Consider the following 19,289-nt stretch of genomic DNA (forward strand, 5'->3'; position numbering starts at 1 on the left):
TGCGACCCCACAGACGGCAGCCCACCAGGCTCCCCCATCCCTGGGATTCTCCAGGCAAGAACACTGGAGTGGGTTGCCATTTCCTTCTCCAATGCATGAAAGTGAAAAGTGACAGTGAAGTTGCTCAGTCGTGTCCGACCCTCAGTGACCCCATGGACTGCAGCCCACCAGGCTCCTCCATCCATGGGCTTTTCCAGGCAAGAGTACTGGAGTGGGGAGCCACTAACCATGGCTAAATAGTATAAGAAACTTTGTATATGCAAATATATGCAAATTGTATTGCAAACAAGAGAGGGTAAATCTAAATTTTATCTAGTAGACAAATAGAAACTGCTACTTATCAGCATTTCTCTAATATTTTGTGATAGTTAACAGGGATCATTAAGGCAGAGGGTCTGGAACCAACAGCATCCGCACCACTTGTTAATGCTTAATAATGTTCAAGAACTGATCTAAGGCACAAGCCCGAAGTAAACCCCTGAAACATTAATGATGAATCCATGATTAGAAAAGTTCAAGTGCTAAACATCTTCATTTTCTGAAAATTAAAAGTTTATATAAGCTTTAACTATTCTATATTAATCCTAATACTGTAAGAATGCTCTGGTTCATAAACTGGGAGGAATATTTGCAGTTCATTTATCTGATAAGGAATCTGTATTCAGAATATATATAGATTTCTCACAAATTAATAACAAAGAACCCAATTAACAAATGGAAATGAATCTGAACAGACATTTCTCCAGAAAAGATACACAAATGGCCGATATGCACAAGAAAGGAGGTCTAACATTATTACTTTAGGAAAATGCAAATAAAAACCACAATGAGATATCACTTCATTTCCACTAGTATGGCTAGAATCAAAAAGATAATTAAGTACTGGTGTGGCTGTGAAGGAACTGGACCCCTCACACACTGCTGGTGAGTATAACGTGGTGCTGCCACTTAGGAAAGCAGTCTGGCGGCTCCTCAAACAATTAAACATGAAGTTTACCACATGCCCCAGCAATCCTACTTGAGAGAAAGAAAAAGACTACATCTATACAAGAAACATTTAAACAAGTGTTTATAGCAACATTATTCTTAATAGCCAAGAGATGTAAAATAACCTGAATGTCCATGTATTGCTGCTGTTAATCGCTAAGTTGTGTCAAACTCTTCTGCGACCCCATGGACTGCAGCCCTCTGCACATTGAATTTCCCACTCAAAAATACTAGAGTGGGTAGCCACTTCCTTCTCCAGGGGATCTTCCCGACCCAGGGATCAAACCCATGTCTCCTGCACTGGCATGCGGATTCTTTACCACTGAGTTCATCAGGGAAGCCCACTCATGTATTGACACATAAAATGTAGCATTATCCATACAAGCTTCCCTGATGGCTCAGATGGTAAAAAATCCGCCTGTAATGCAGAAGACCCAGGTTTGATCCCTGAGTTGGGAAGGTCACCTGGAGAAGGAAATGGCAACACACTCCAATATTCTTGCCTTGAGAATCCTATGGACAGAGGGGTCCATAGGGTCTCAAAGAGTCAGACACAACTAAGTGACTAACACACACACACATATATCCATACAATGGGCTAATAACTGGCTATAAAAAGGAATGAAATACTGATACATACTACAGCATGGATGAACCTAAAACATTCTGCTAAGTGAAACACATATTATATGATTCCATTTATGTGAAATGCCAGAATAGGCAGATTTATGGAGACAAAGTAGATAAATGGTTGCCTGGGGCTGGGGAGGTGTACAAAAGAAGGAATCAAGGTTTCTTTTTGAGGTGATGAAAAGGATTAATAATTAAATGTAGTGATGGATGCACAATTCTGTGAATATACTAAAACCCACTAAATTATACACTTTAAATGGCAGACTGTATAATACAGAACTTACACCTCAAAGCTCCTATCCAAAAAAAAAAAAAAACAACAACAGAAAGAAAATGAATAAAATCAAGAAAATATAAACAAAAACATATATTTTCATTGCAGGAGTTAATTTCAGTAATATGCCTAAAACAACTAACAATTAGATAATACAGAAAACAATTTTCCATGTAGCATTATGTGAATTCTAACAGCTTTCTGGACACGAATCCTAACTAAGCTGATTTGAATTATACTTTATTTAGAAATTATTAACAAAATTTGTTCCAAATGTTGAAACTTCTGACAAAGCAACATTTATATTAGGAATATAAGGCTATTTTTCAAATATATGCTTTTAAAAACCAGAGTATGTCTCCTTCATAAAATGTTCAACTAATTTCTTACTTTTAATTATCAGAAGCACAAAAAAAACAGCAGTTCTCAAATTATCAGCACAGAACTCAAGAGCTTTCCCAGGAGGTACCCAAGTACCACCATAATTCTACTCATTGCCTTTGGAAAAAAAACTTAGTGATCTGTCAATATATTGAACTTCTGTTTAAGATCTTTTTTTTTTAAAGCACTGCTTCTATTTTTAAAAAGGAAGAAGAGTTCATTATTGAGCCAAAAGATTAGGCTATGTAGATTCTGGTGAGTTGAGACTGATGGGATGGAGGAAGAGAAAGAAGAGATTTTCCCTTTTATTTCACATTCATCTGTATTATTTTAATTTTAACTTGACTAGTGAATGATTATTACTATTTAAAAGGGAACAAGATCCCACAAAGTGATTCACAAGTCTCAATCTTTTAAGTTCATTTTTATTTTTAAGAAGGCTATAAAATCAATATGAAGATGGCCATAGTTACCAGTATATTCATTATTAAATATTAACCATTAAAAAAAACTGTAAAGAAAACCTGTATTTTAAAATAATTTTATTTTTAAACCTGTACTTTTGCTGTAACCAAAGTATCCAGACTAAAAGAGCTTAGTATTATGAGTCTGCTAAAAAGCATAACATACTCAAACTCTGAAAAAGAAACCACAGAAGAAATGTTTTGGCTTATGCAAGATATTTTTGTTCAAAAGCGGTGACTAAATGAAAAAATTAGGAGTTACTTAACGGTAGAACAACAAAATACATTCTGTAAAAAGTTGGGTCCTTTAATACTTTAATCATTCTAAAAGGCAGAATTCACTCCATATACTATAACTATTAATAAGGTATCAATAAGAGCATTGAGTTATGCTTTTATCAACTTAATAATTGTTCAACCTAAATCCTAACAGAAGACAAAAATCTAAAAAAGCAAAAGCAAATTAGAATTGGTTTATTATACAGATCTGAAGATATTTCTGGTTACTTATACTTTTCCTACCCTGCAAAGTTTTGAACTTCCTCAGGTAAAATGCTAACGTAACACAGATAACTTTAAAATACAGTCATAAAGAGATTTCACTGAATTCAAGTCTTGGTAGTTTTCCAGCATATACATTAAGGACTGAAATATTTGACTCCAAATTTCAAACAGGGTCAAAGGAATGAAAAATTACTTTTGCTAATAGAATCTGAAAATATAAAGTACCCTGGCTTAGAGGAGGGTATTAGATAAATGTAAAAGTTTTTTTTTTTCGCTTCACTGGAGACCTTCTTAAAGTAGTAGTTTCATTATGAAATAATTTTACTAAAACTTCCAAATAATTCCTATTTAAGGCTAACAATACAATATTGTTGGGGAAAATTTTTTTTCACACACAAAAAATCATACACAAATGGAAGAGAAGATTTTCTAAACAGACTGGCTCGAATGCAGTCAGAGAAAAACACCACCTTGCCTAGATTAGAAAACCAATTAAAATGACAGAAAATTTCTCATCAAAAACCACGGAAGTCAGAGGAAGTCACAATAATATTCTTCAGGTGCTAGATGAAAAGAGCTACCAACCCAGAATCCTACACCAGTGAAAATACTGTTCTGGAATGAAGAGGAAATATAAACATTCTCAAATGAAACAAAATTAAGAAAATTTATTGCCAATAGACCCACCCGAAAAGAATGACTTAAAGAAGTTGTCTAATCAGAAGGCAAACAATGAAGGAGGAATTTCAGAACATCCAAAAGGAAGGAAGAACATGATGAAGAAATTATTGGGTAAGTACAACAGGCTTTCCTTCTCTTCTTCATTTTCCAAATATGTTTGATGGCTGAAGCAAAACTGTAACAATGTCTCATGTGGTTCTAAATATAGGTAGAGGATATATTAAGGCAACCATCCTATACAGAACCATATAAAGGAAGGGAGATAAGTTTCTCTATGCTTCAATCAAACAGATAAAATAACACCAATAAGCTGCCATAAAGTTATACACAATTAACCCTTGAATAATGTGAGTCTGATCTGCACGGTTCCATTTATAGGGGGATATCTTTCAATAGTAAACACTGGGAGCTTCCCTGGTGGTCAAGTGGTTAAGAATCAGCCTGCCAATGCAGGGCACACCGGTTCAATCCCTGGTCTGGGAGGATTCCACATGCCACAGGGAACCAGATAAGCCCATGAGCCAAAACTACTGAGCCTGAGCTCTACAGCCTGCAAGCTGCAACTACTGAGCATGCGTGCATGAGCCTGTGCTCCACGACAAGAGAAGCCACTGGAATGAGAAGCCTGTACAATGCCACAGAAAGTAGCCCCGGCTGGCCATACATAACTAGACAAAGACATCACAGCAATGAAGACCCAGAGAGTCAAAAGTCATTTTTAAAAATAAACTTAAAAAAAAAAGTAAATACCATAGTACTACATAGTCCATGGCTGACTGGAGCTGGAGATTCAGAGCAACAGTGGAGACTGTGGGCCATTATGCAGAGATTACCTGCCCGCCTTGTTCAAGGGTTGACTGTATACATCATGTAATACTCAGAACCAGCATACAAAAAGATATACAAAGAGATACACAAAAACACAGTAAATAAATCAAAATGGAATTCTAATAAATGTTCAAGTAACCCCAGGAAAAAGAAAACAGAAATGAAAAGCTGAACAAAGAGAAAACAGTATCTACAGTGGCAGGCTAAGCCATAATACAGCAATAATTACACTGCATGAAGATGGTCATAGCAATTAAAAGCAGAGATTTGCAGAGTGTATTAAAAAAAAGTGACCTAACCATGTACTAGCTAATGATAGCCACTTCAAATATAATAATATAAGTAGATAAAAGTAAAAGAACAGAAAAAGATACATCATGCAAGCCTTAATCAAAGGAAAGCAGAAGTGGCAACATTAGTACCAGATAAAGTAGACTTTGAACAAAGCTAGTGGAGGTGATGGAAATCCAACTGAGCTGTTTCAAATCCTAAAAGATGATGCTGTGAAAGTGCTGCATTCAACATGCAGCAAATTTGGAAAACTCAGCAGTGGCCACAGGACTGGAAAAGGATTGCATTCCAATCGCAAAGAAAGGCAATGTCAAAGAATGTTCAAACTACCGCACAATTGCACTTATCTCACACGACAGCAAAGCAGTGCTCAAAATTCTCCAAGCTAGGCTTCAACAGTACTTGAACCAAGAATGTACAGATGTTCAATCTGGATTTAGAAAAGGCAGAGGAACCAGAGATCAAATTGCCAACATCTGCTGGATCACAGGAAAAAAAAAAAGAATTCCAGAAAAACATCTACTTCTGCTTCATTGACTGTGCTAATGCCTTGGACTGTGTGGATCACAACAAACTGTGGAAAATTCTTCAAGAGATGGGAATCAGACCACCCTACTTGCTTCCTGAGAAATCTGTATGCAGGTTAAGAAGGAACAGTTAGAATTGGACATGAAACAACCGACTGGTTCCAAATTGGGAAAGGAGTACGTCAAGGCTGTATATTCTCATCCTACTTATTTAACTTCTATGCAGTGTACATTATGTGAAATGGTGGGCTGGATGAAGCACAAACCGGAATCAAGATTGCTGGGAGAAATACCAATAACCTCAGATATGCAGATGACACCACCCTTATGCCTCTTGATGAAAGTGAAAGAGAAGAGTGAATAAGCTGGCTTAAAACTCAACATTCAAAAAGCTAAGGCCGCAGCATCTGGTCCCATCACTTCATGGCAAATAGATGGGGAAACAATGGAAACAGTGAGAGACTTTATTTTCTTGGGCTCCAAAATCACTGCAGATGGCGACTGCAGCAGAAAATTAAAAGACACTTGCTCCTTTGAAGAAAAGCTATTGACAGACCTAGACAGTATATTAAAACGCAGAAAACATTACTTTGCCGACAGAGGTCTGTATAGTTAAAGCTATGGTTTTTGCAGTAGTCATGTATGGATGTGAGAGTTGGACCATAAAGAAAGCTGAGTGCAGAAGAATTGATGCTTTTGAACTGTGGTGTTGGAGAAGATTCTTGAGAGTCCCCTGGACTGCAAGGAGATCCACCCAGTCAATCCTAAAGGAAACCAGCCCTGAATATTCATTGGAAAGACTGATGCTGAAGCTTCAATACTTTGGCCACTTGATGCAAAGAACTGACTCACTGGAAAAGACCCCGATGCTGAGAAAGATTGGACACAGGAGAAGAAAGGGGCGACAGAGGATGAGATGGTTGGATGGCATCACCAACTCGATGGACATGAGTCTAAGCAAGTTCTAGGAGTTGGTGATGGACAGGAAAGCCTGCGTGCTGCAGTTCATCAGGTCGCCAAGAGTCAGACATGATTGAGCAACTGAACTGAACTGAAAGTAGACTTCAAAGCAAGGAAATTCACTGGACAGAGGGACATTACACAATGTTAAAAAGGTCAGTCCATCAAGAAGACATAGCAATCCCAAATGCATACCCACCAAACAACACAGTTCTAAAACGTAAGCAAAAACTGATAGAACTGAAAGGAGAATATACAAACCCACAATAACAGCTGAACAATTCAACACCTCTCTCTAAACAATCAGTAAAACTATATAGAAAATCACAAAGAATTTAAAAGAACTCAACAATACCATCAGTCAACAAGAATTAATCAACATTTATAAAACACTCCATACAAGAAGAGAGGAATACACATTCTCATCCAGTGCCTAAGCAACACAAAATAAGATAGAATATATCTTGGACAACAAAACAAATCTGAACAAACTGAAATCATTAAGAATATGTTCTCTGACCACAATAAAAACAAACTAGAAATCAATAACAGAAAGTTAACAGAAACATCTTCAAACACTTGAAACTTAAAACAATACACGTTTATGTAAATAATCTATGGATCAAAGAGGAATTCTCTAAAGAAATTTAAAAAGGGACTTCCCTGGTGGTCCCATGGCTAAGACTCTGATTCCCAGCGCATGAGGCCTGGGTTTGATCCCTGGTCAGGGAACTAAATCCCACATGCTGCAACTAAGAACTGGCACAGCCAAATAAATCCAAAAAATGGGTGCAAGACCTAAATAGACATTACTCCAAAGAAGACATACATATGACCTACAAACACATGGAAAGATGCTTAACATTGCTCATTATTACAGAAATGAAAATCAAAACTACAATGAGGTATTACCTTATACCGTCAGAATGGTCATCATCAAAAAATCCACAAATAATAAATGCTGGAGAAGGTGTGGAGAAAAGGGAACCCAAATGCACTGTGGGCGGGAATGTAAATTGATACAACCACTATGGAGAACAGTACAGAGGTTCCTTAAAAAAAACTAAAAATAGAACTGTCATGACCCAACAATCCCACTAAAGGACATATCCCCTGAGAAAACTGTAATCCAAAAAGACTCATGCACCCCAGTGTTCACTGCAGCAACGTTTACAACAGCCAGGACATGGAAGCAACCTAAAAGTCCATCAGCAGATGAAAGAATAAAGCAGTTGTGGTACATATATACAATGGAAGATTACCGAGCCATAAAGAGGAATGAAATTAGGTAATTTACAGGGATATAGATGGGCCTAGAGTCTGTCACACAGGGTGAAGTGAGTCAGAAAAAGAAAAACAAGTATCATATATTAATGTCTATATATGGAATATAGAAAGAAAGTACAGATGAGCTTGTTTGCTGGGCAGAACAGACACCCGGGTGTAGAGAAAAGACACGCAGACAGTAGGGGAAAGGAAGCGGCGGATGGACTGGGAGAGCAAGGCTGATGTATACATACACCACCGTGTGTAAATGGACAGCTAGTGGGAAGCTGCTGTTGCAGGACAGGGAGCTCAGCTAAACGCTCTGTGATGACTAGAGGGGTGGGACGGGGGAAGGGAGGTTCAACAGCGAGGGGATTATGGACACATACAGCTGATTCACTTTGCTGCACAGCGGAAACTACCACTGTAAAGCACTTATGCTCCACTAAAAGAATAAATAAATTTTTTTAAAAAAGAACTACAGGAAAACGAAAATACAACATAGTAAAATCTGTGAGGCATAGGTAAAATAGTGCTGAGAAATTTATAGCAATTAAAAAAAAGGAAAAACTCAAATCAATAATCTAACTCTCAACCTCTAGAATCCATCTGCAAAAAAGCAAAATAAAAGCAAAGAAAGAAAAAGGAAAAAAGAATAAAAATATGAGCAGAAATCAATAAAACTGAAAAGGGAAAAACAGGGAAGAATCAATGAAACAGCTGGTTCTTTTAAGGGATCAAAAGCTGAAGCGCCTAGCAAGACAAAGGGGAAAAAAAAAGAGAGAAGATACAAATTACCAACATAGGAATAAATCAGAAATGAAATGTGAATGTGTCTACACACCCTGCAACTACAAAAAAAAAAAGGGAACACTATGAATAACTCTTCACAAACAACTGACAGTTTAGAAGGAACGAACCAACTTCTCATAAAACGAAAACTACAACTTACCCAACTTTACTTATGAAGTTAATAATTTGAATAGTCTTACATCTACTAAATAAAATGCATTTGTAAATTCAAAACATCCAAAAAACTCTCCAGATCCAGATGGTTTCACTGAAAATTGTAGCAAACTTTTAAAGAAGAATTAACATCAATTTTCAACAATCTTTTCTAGAAACAGAATTGAAGGGAACATTTTCAAATTCATTCTATTAAGCTAGTATCACCCTGATTTAAAAAACAAACAAACATAAACACAGTATAAAAAAGAAAAACTACAGATTAACATTCTTCATAAGTATAGATCTTTAACAAAATATTAGCAGTCAAATTTGGAAATATACAAAAAGAATCATTCATTATGATCAAGCAGAGTTTATTCCAGGGTTGCAGGTCTAGACCAATATTATAAAATTAACCAATGTAATCCACCACATTAAAAAGCTAAAGAAAAAAACCACGTAATTCATCTCAACTGAGGTAAAAAAAAAAAGTAGTATTTGACAAAATTCTTCACCCATTCATGGGAGAAAAAGTATCCCTCAGAGAAAAGAGAAACAGAATGGAACTTCTTCAACTGGATCAAGAGCATCTACAAAAAGCTACAGGTAACATACACTTGAGAGTGAAAGACTGAACTGTTGTTGCTGTTTAGTAGCTAAGTCACATTCAATTCTTTGCAAGCCCATGGACTGCAGCCCACCAGGCTCCTCTGTCCATGGGATTTCCCAGGCAAGAATACTGGGGAGTGTGTAAGTGTTAGTCACTCAGTGTGTCCAACTCTTTGCAGCCCCTGGACTATAGCACGCCTGGCTCCTCTGTCCTTGGATTTCTCCAGGCAGGAATACTAGAGTAGGTTGCCATTTCTTTCTCCAGGGCATCTTCCCAACCCAGGGATCAACCTGCCTCTCCTGCAATGCAGGCAGATCCTCTACTGCATTCAGATCCCAAGGACTGAATACTTTCCCCCTAAAATTGGGGGGAAAAAGACATAATGTCCAATCAACATAGTCATTAAACATAGTGCTGAAAGTTTTTGCCAGTACAATAAAATGAGAAAAGGAGATTAAAAAAAAATAAATTTGAAAGGAGAAAATAAAACTGTCTCTATTTGTCAATTAAATGATTATCTAAGTAGAAAATTGCAAAGAACCTACAAAACAAAAAGACAACACACAGTGAATTCAGTAAGTTCATAGGATACAAGACACACACAGAGAAAAAATCCACTGTACTTGCAATGAACACGTGGACATAAAAAATAAAATAGCCCACACACCCAAAACACTAGGTACAAATCTAACAAAACAAGCATAAGACTTGTATCCTAAAAATGGCACAATACTCATCAGGAAACCAAAGATCTAAAAACAAGTAGAGAGACATGTCTATGTTAATGGAATGGGAGATTCAAGAATCAATAAGAATGTCAATTCTTCCACTCCCTAATATTAATACAGGAGTACAGGAGTTTAACATAGTTTCTACCAATATCCCAAGCAAGATTTTTTTGTAGATATTAACAAGATTATTCTAAAATTTATAGGAAGAGGAAAACGAACTAGAATTACTAAAACAACTTTGGAAAAGAATAAAATGGAAGGAAATATCCTACCCAATTTAAAGACTTATTTTACAGCTATAGTAGTAAAAACTGTATAGTACTGGCAGAGAGAGAGAAACACATGGAATAAGAGAGAACCCAGAAATAGATCCACAAAAATATGCACAATTTTTAGCAAAAGTACAAAAGCAATTCAGTGGAGGGACTGCTTTTCCAACAAATGGTGCTGAAGCAAATGGATGTGTGTAGGCAAAAAAACACGAACTTCAACCTAAGTCTCGTATCTTGTGCAAAAATAACTCAAAATGTTTCTTAAAGGTAAAATGTAAAACCATAGAGCTTGTAGGGAAAAATACAGGAGAAAAATTTCAGGATCCATTGATATGCAAAGATTACTTAAGACCTGACACAAACCCATTAAAGGAAAATACTGATAAATTGAACGTCAAAACTTAAAAACTTTTGCTCTAGGAAAGAGCCTAGAAAGTGGATAAGAAGGTAATGTAAGAAGTGAGTAAAATATTTCCAAACCACAGGCCCAACAAAGGATTAGTATCTAAAATATATATAAAGAACTCTCAAAACTCAACAGTAAAAGAGCAAACAATCCAATTAGAAAATGGGTAAGAGACACAAAGACACACTGCACTCATATATGATATGACATACACACAAGTTTTTGCTACAAGTGTTTACAAAACGAAAGGACAGAAAATGACCTCAATGGTTCTCAGTAAGGGACAAGTTAGCTTTCAGACCCGTCATTTGCAGTGGAACCATCGCCAAGATGCAGATTTTCATGAAGACCCTGACAAGGAAGTCCATCACTCCCGAAGTCAAACCCTCAGATGCAATAGAAAATGTAAAGGCCAAGATCCAAGATAAAAAAGGAATTCCTCCCGATCAGCAAAGACTGATCTTTGCTGGCAAGCAATTGGAAGATGGATGTACTTTGACTACAATGCAAAAGGAGTCCACTCTTTACCTTAATGTTTTAAACTTTGTGGTGGTGCTAAGAAAAGAAAAGGAAGAAGTCTCACATCACTCCCAAGGAGAAGAAGTGTAAGAGAAAGAAGGTTTAAGCTGCCTGTTCTGAAATACTATATCCTGGATGACAATGGCAGAATCAGTCACCTTCAGCAGGAGTGCTCTACTGAGGAATGTGGCGCCGGAATTTTTATGGCAACCCACTTACACAGGCATTACTGTGGCAAATGTTGTCTGACCTATTGTTTCAACAAACCAGAAGGCAAGTATTGCATATTGGTTAATAAAAGACAGAGACACTAGTTCGATAAATTATAATACAACTAAATAGTAGTATGCAGCCACAGAAACTAAGGGGATAACCTTAACTGCTATGGTCTCCAAAATATATTTGTGTGTGTCGGGGTGGGGGGGGGCAATGATAAGGGTACTAAAAAAAGGGTGTGCTCCCTAAAAGAAAGAAAACACACAGAGGCACACCACATACATGTATACACACACAAGCTAACCACAGAAAAATCTCTGCTTGTAAATTGTTTGCCCCTAGGTAGGCTGCAAGAACAGTAGAGCAGATGAATGAGATGGAAGATTTTCACTGTATAGTCTTTTGAGCTTTAAATTTTGTGACTGTGTCCTAAAAGTTAAAATAAGTTTTATAAAGTGTTCAGTTTTTTAATTTAAAAAATGAAATAGGATCCATTTCATATTTGTTATATTCAACACTGAAAAATATATTAACTGTCAAAAATGTAAATATGAAGAACATTTTAAAAAATTACCAAAGACTGAAATGAGTTTATAAAGTAATTATATTTTCAAGAATTTGCTGCTAGAGATTACTAAATTTTGATGAGTTTAATAGCAAACATGTAAGTGTATGACGTAAAGTAGCAACAAAATTAAGAACACTTTAGTATACAATATAAAACAAGAATGTTATGTAAATTTGTTATTAATTGTTGAAATGCTTGTGTGTGTTAGTCGTTCAGGCCCATCCAGCTCTTTGCGACCCCATGGACTGCAGCCCACCAGGCTCCTCTATCCGTGGAACTCTCCAGGCAAGAGTACTAATCGTGCTTGTGCTCAGTCTCTAAGCTGTGTTCGACTCTTTGCAATCCCAGTGATTGTAGTCCTGCCAGGCTCCCTCTGTCCACGGATTTCTCCAGGCAAGAATATTGGAGTGGGTTGCTATTTCCTTCTCCAGGGGATCTTCCCAACCCAGGGATCAAACCCTGGTCTCCCACATTGCAGACAGATTCTTTACCGTCTGAGCCACCAGTTGAAATGTTAAGGTAGAAAAGACTTTTTAATGGAAGTTACCTTTTCAAAAGTATTTCAAACTTACAAACTCACTGCTATTCCTATAGTTTATTTGTTTGATGCTGAGGACACATTTTCCGACAAATAAATGGAGATTAGGGCGTCCCTGGTGGTCCAGGGGTTGAGAGTCCGCCTGCCAGTGGAGGGGACACGGGTTCAGAAGATCCCCCATGCTGTGAGGTAACTAAGCCCACGTGCCACAGCTATGAGTCAACACTCGAGAGCCCACAAGCTGCAACCACCAAGGCCACGTGCGACAGCTGCTGAAGCCTGGGCTCCACGAGAGAAGTCACCCCTGAGAAGCCCCAGCCCTACAACTGGAGAAGCCACCACTCCCTGCAAACAGAGAAAGTCTGCGTGCAGCGAGACCCACTGCAGCCAGAAAGAAACAAGAATAAAAGATTAAATCTCAAGAATCTCAGAAAGTCTACTTAAACTATAAAATCAAAGTTCTAAAGTAGAACTTTGAATTCCAGAAGATGAGAACAGGAAATCCTGTGGTTTTTGAAGGAAGAAAGGAAGGAAAGCAGAAGAGAGGAGGAAGGAGTAAGAGCACATTACTTCCCTTTCTCATATGTAAAGTGACCTCAGTCTGAACTTTCAACTATGAAAACGTCACCTTTGATATCAGTGTCTCACCTTCCTCTCTCTATGCCTTGTTACGCAGTCCCACATATGCCAGTGCAACACCTCCCCACAAAGCCTTGCCCCCCTCCAAAATATACTACATGTACTTAACCCCCTGTCCCAGCTGCCACCCACTAAGACTCTCAGTCTCTCATGAATAGGTGTGATTTCAGTTTACAAACAGTGAGAAAAGCACTCTAAATAAACTAAATAACATGTAGCTTAAATCTTCCTGAGGCACAGCTGACCATATGACAACTTGAGGGTTTATCCATGTGTAATGTAAGAGCTGGCTTTCCATATCCCCAGTTCCTTTGCATCCGAAGACTCAACCAACCACCAACAATACTGCACTGTAGTATTTACTACTGAAAAGTATTCATGTATAAGTGGACCCATGCAGTTCAAACCCATGTTATTCAAGGGTCAGTTGCATTTGTGATTTTTCTAAGAGTATACTTGCTAATTTAAATGAAAGTACAATTCTCAGAATTTCAGAGACTACAACTTTAAAAAATGTAAATATTTAAGAAATACTGAAGTAGCCTTTATCTATTTAGGAGTACTTCTTACCCTAGCCTTATCTCCCCAAAGTTCTGTTATATATGTGTATATATCTAGAACATAGTTAATTCAACCATTTATCCAATGATTTAAAAGGTTTACACATTTGTGTTACAGCATTTTTTGGAAGAGACTCTGTTCTTTAAATGGGATCTGTTCTTGGAATTGTTTTACCATTCACTGTATTATGGGCTTCCTAGGTGGCACAACGGTAAGAATATGCCTGCCAGTGTAGGAGATGCAGGTTCAATCTCTGGCTGGAAAGATCCCCTGAAGAAGGAAATGGCAAGCCACTACAGTATTCTTGCCTAGAATATTCCATGAATAGAGGAGCCTGATGGCTTACACTCCATGAGGTCACAAAGAGACACAAATGAGCATGCACAATCACTGTATTATAAATACTTGGACGGAAAAATCTTAGTTACCATTTTACTACCCTATGAAGTCAATCGCAAGATTTTGCATATAGAAGCTCCTCTGGGATTAACTCTAGTAACTGGGCTCTCTAGGAACAGAGTAACAAGAGGCTTGAAATTACCTTTGACTTCTTAAATCAACTGAAGTGAAGTGATGTGAAAGTCACTCAGTTGTGTCCAATTCTTTGCAACCCCATGGACTATACAGTCCATGGAATTCTCCAGGACAGAATACTGGAGTGGGTAGCCTTTCCCTTCTCCAGGGGATCTTCCCAACACACAGATCAAACCCAGGTCTCCCGCATTACAGGCAGATTCTTTACCAGCTACTTTTTATTTAAGAATTTTAAACACCAAATATTAGAATACAATTTAAACCAAGTACAAATTATCTGTATTATGAAGTCAAGTGGGCCTTAGGAAGCATTACTACAAACAAAGCTAATGGAGGTGAGGGAATTTCAGCTGAGCTATTTAAAATCCTAAAAAATAATGCTGTTAAGGTGCTGCACTTGGTATGTCAGCAAACTGGGAAAATTCAGCAGTGTCACAGGACTGGAAAAGGTCCATTTTCATTCCAATTGTAAAGAAGGGACAAGACCAAAGAATGTTCAAACTACTGTACAACTGCTTACCTCACATGCTAGCAAGGGTACGCTTAAAATCCTTCAAGCTAAGCTTCAATAGTATGTGAACCAAGAACTTCCAGATATATAAACTGGGTTTAGAAAAGGCAGACACACCAGAGATCAAATTGCCAACAACTGATCATAATTGATCAATTGTTGGATCATAAAGAAAGCAAGAGAATTCCAGAAAAACATCTACTTCTGCTTCATTGACTATGCTAAAGCCTTTGACTGTGTGGATTACAACAAACTGCGGAAAATTCTTAAAGAGATGGGAATACCAGACTATCTTAACCATCTCCTGAGAAACATGTATGCTGGTCAAGAAGCAACACTTAGAACCTTACATGGAACAACTGACTGGTTCAAAATTGGGAAAGAAGTATGACATGGCTGTATATTGTCACCCTGGTTATTTAACTTATATGCAGCGTGTATCATGCAAAATGCTGTGCTGGATGAATCACAAGCTGGAATGAAGACTGCCAGGAGAAACATCAACAACCTCAGATATGCAGATAATACCACTCTAATGGCAGAAAGTGAAGAGGAATGAAAGAGCCTCAGGATCAGGGTGAAAGAGGACAGTGAAAAAGATGGCTTGAAACTCAACATTCAAAAACCTAAGATCATGGCAACTGGGCCCATCACTTCCTGGCAATCAGAAGAGGAAAAAGTGTAAACAGTGACAGATTTTATTTTCTTGAGCTCTAAAACCACTGCTGACAGTGACTGCAGTCATGAAACTAAAAGACGCTTGCTCCTTGGAAGGAAACTGTAACAAACCTAGGCAACATATTAAAAAGCAAAGACATCACTTTGCCAATAAAGGTCCATACAGTCAAAGCTATGGTTTTTCCAGGAGTCATATTCATTTATGAGAGTTGGACCATAAAGAAGGCTGAGCAGCAAAGAATTAATGCTTTTGAACTATCGTGCTTGGAGAAGACTCTTGAGAGTCCCCTGGACTGTAAGGAGATCAAACCAGTCAATCCTAAAGGAAATCAATCCTGAATATTCATTGGGAGGACTGACGCTGAAGTGAAGCTCCAATACTTTGGCCACCTGATGGAGAGGGCCAACTCACTGGAAAAGATGCTGATGCTGGGAAAGAATGAAGGCCAAAGGAGAAGAGGGCAACAGAGGATGAGATGGTTAGATAACAGTAAAGGATAAGGAAGCCTCACAAACTGCAGTCCATGCGGTCGCAAAGAATCAAACATGACTTTAGCAACTGAACAACAACAAAACAAATTATTTTTCATAGAAAGAAGAAAACTTGATTTCACAGAGCACAATAGACAAATCTCAGGATATAAATCTGAATCTTACTCTATTACTGCTATGCCACACTGGCCATTTTTACAAATTGCTCTAAGAGTGCACCAGTACAGAGCCAAGCTGTACAGACTGAGAGAGGTTTTCTTGTTATTTGTTTGGTTGTTTTTTAGCTCCTGAAGCTCAAGGAAATCTCTGTCAAAACACTGTGGAAAAACAAGTTAAGTCAAAGAGACTTCAGTGATTGTACACACAAAGCAATACTTTATTTGAAACAAACAATAGCTTTGGAAAGTCATTCAACAAACATACTAATATAGCCTTCAACAATCAAAACCAAAACCAAATAAAAACAAACAACAAAACAGCAAGCCCTGGGAAATGGGAAGAATCTACTTTTAATAGTTACATTATACTATTCAAACGCCCAGTTTAAGAAAAAAAAAAAAATCACATAGCATACAAAACAAAAACAAACCAAGACAGAATGGCACATTGAAAGGAACAAAATTAACTGAAAGAAACCAGCTAAAGAAGCCCAGACATCAGACTAACTAGATAAAAACTTTAAAACTGACTTGAATATGCTCAAAATGCCTTTTTTTTTTTTTAAGTAAACAGGGCGTAAGGGACCAGCAGGATAACAAGCAGACCAAAACATGCATTGTGGGAATCTCAGAAGGGGAAGAGAGAGAAAGGGACAGAAAGAATTCGTAAAGAAATAATGGCTGAAAATACCCCCAAATCGATGAAAGACATTAATCTACAAATTCAAAAAGTTCAATAGAATCTACATAGGATAAATTCCAGGATACCTGCACCAAGGCACATTATACACCAACTGTCTAAAAACAAAAACAAAACCATTCAAGCAGCAGGAGAAGCAACTCTTCCCATACTGTTCAGGTCAGTCGCTCAGTCGTGTCCCACTCTGCGACTGCAGCACGCAGGCTTCCTTGTCCATCACCAACTCCTGGAGCCTACTCAAACTCATGTCCATCAAGTCTGTGATGCCATCCAGCCATCTCATCCTCTGTCACCCCCTTCTCCTCCTGCCTTCAATCTTTACCAGCAACAGGCTCTTTCCCAATGAGTCAGTTCTTCACATCAGGTGGCCAAAGTATTGGAGTTTCAGCTCCAGCATCAGTCCTTCCAATGAACACCCAGGACTGATCTCCTTTAGGATGGACTGGTTGGATCTCCCTGCAGTCCAAGGGACTCTCAAGAGTCTTGCCAACACCACCGTTCAAAAGGATCAATTCTTCAGTGCTCAGCTTTCTTTATAGCCCAACTCTCACATCCATACATGACCACTGAAAAAACCATAGCTTTGACTAGATGGACCTTTGTTGGTAAAGTCAAGTCTCTGGTTTTTAATAAGCTGTCTAGGTTGGTCATAGTTTTTCTTCCAAGGAGTAAGCATCTTTTAATTTCATGGCTGCAGTCACCATCTGCAATGATTTTGGAGACCAAAAAAATAAAGTCTGTCACTGTTTCCATTGTTTCCCCATCTATTTGCCATGAAGTGACAGGACTGGATGCCATGATCTTAGTTTTCTGAATGTTGAGTTTTAAGCCAGCTTTCTAACTCTCCTCTTTCACTTTCATCAAGAGACACTAGCTCTTCTTCACTTTCTGCCATAAGGGTGGTGTCATCTGCATAGCTGAGGTTATTGATATTTCTCCTGGCAATCTTGATTCCAGCTTGTGCCTCCTCCAGCGCACCATTTCACATGATGTACTCTGCATAGAAATTAAATAAGCAGGATGAGAATATGCAGCCTTGATGTATTCCATGGAACCAGTCTGTTATTCCATGTCCAGTTCTAACTGTTGCTTCCTGACCTGCGTACAGATTTCTCAGGAGGCAGGTCAGGTGGTCTGGTATTCCCATCTCTTTGAGAATTCCCCACAGTTTGTTGTGATCCACACAGCCAAAGGCTTTGGCGTAGTCAATAAAGCAAAAGTAGATGTTTTTCTGGAACTCTCTTGCTTTTTCCATGATCTATCGATGTTGGCAATTTGATCTCTGGTTCCTCTGCCTTTTCTAAATCCAGCTTGAACATCTGGAAGTTTATGGTTCATGTACTGTTGAAGCCTGGCTTGGAGAACTTTAAGCATTACTTTGCTATACTGTGAGATGAGTGCAATTGTGCAGTAGTTTGAAACCCACCAGGACTTCCCTGGTGGCTCAGAGGGTAAAGTACCTGCCTGCAATGTGGGAGACCTGGGTTCGATCCCTGGGTTGGGAAGATCCCCTGGAGAAGGGAATGGCAACCCACTCCAGTATTCATGCCTGGAGAATCCCATGGACAGAGAAGCCTGGTAGTCTATAGCCCATGGGGTTGCAAAGAGTCGGACACGACTGAGCGACTTCACTCACTTTTGAGCGTTCTTTGGCATTGCCTCTCTTTGAGACTGGAATGAAAACTGATCTTTTCCAGTCCTGTGGCCGCAGCTGAGTTTTCCAAATTTGCTGGCATGTTGAGTGCAGGACTTTCACAGCATCATCTTTTAAGATTTGAAATAGTTCAACTGGAATTCCCCTCCTGTACAAGGAGTCCTTAATAAGGTCAGCAACTTATTTCTTACTAGAAACCATGGATGCCCAAATACAGTAGGATGCACATTTAACTGCTGAAAGAAAAAAATTATCAACCAAGAATTTTGCATCTGACAAAACTGTCCTTCAAAATTAGGTATAATTTAAGATGTTGTCAGATAAACACAAGTTGAGGGAGTTCAATATCATAAGACCTGCCCTACAAGAAATGCTAAAGATAGTCCTTCGAGTTGAAATGAAAGGACACTAAACAGCAACTCAAAGTCATATGATGAAATAAAGGTCTCTAGTATAGGTAAATGCACCAGCAAATATAAAAATGGGTATTACTATATACTACTATATATATATTTGGTTTCTAACTCTATTTTGTATTTCAAAGACAAATGAATAAAAAATAATTATAAATCCATGATACTGGATACACAATGTATAAAGATATAATTTGTGACAACAACAATATAAGGAGGTAAGACTTAGCTGTATAGGAGCAGAGCTTTTATATGCTATTGAAGTTAAGTTCATATCAGTGCAAACTAAATTGTTATAAATTTAGGGAGTTAAATGTAATTCACAAGGATTTACCAGAAAGAAAA

General features: G+C 38.0%; 1 protein-coding gene and 1 pseudogene across 2 annotated transcripts in view; one reads left to right on the forward strand and one right to left on the reverse strand.

The window, feature by feature from the left end:
- The window catches only part of SOS1 (SOS Ras/Rac guanine nucleotide exchange factor 1), a 130,804-nt gene that overhangs the window by 95,184 nt on the left and 16,331 nt on the right, over positions 1-19,289 (reverse strand). The gene's annotated exons all lie outside the window — the stretch shown is intronic.
- Positions 10,871-11,905, forward strand: LOC102185927 (annotated as a pseudogene).

Source organism: Capra hircus, chromosome 11 (assembly GCF_001704415.2).
Source record: "Capra hircus breed San Clemente chromosome 11, ASM170441v1, whole genome shotgun sequence".
Taxonomy (NCBI): Eukaryota; Metazoa; Chordata; class Mammalia; order Artiodactyla; family Bovidae; genus Capra; species Capra hircus.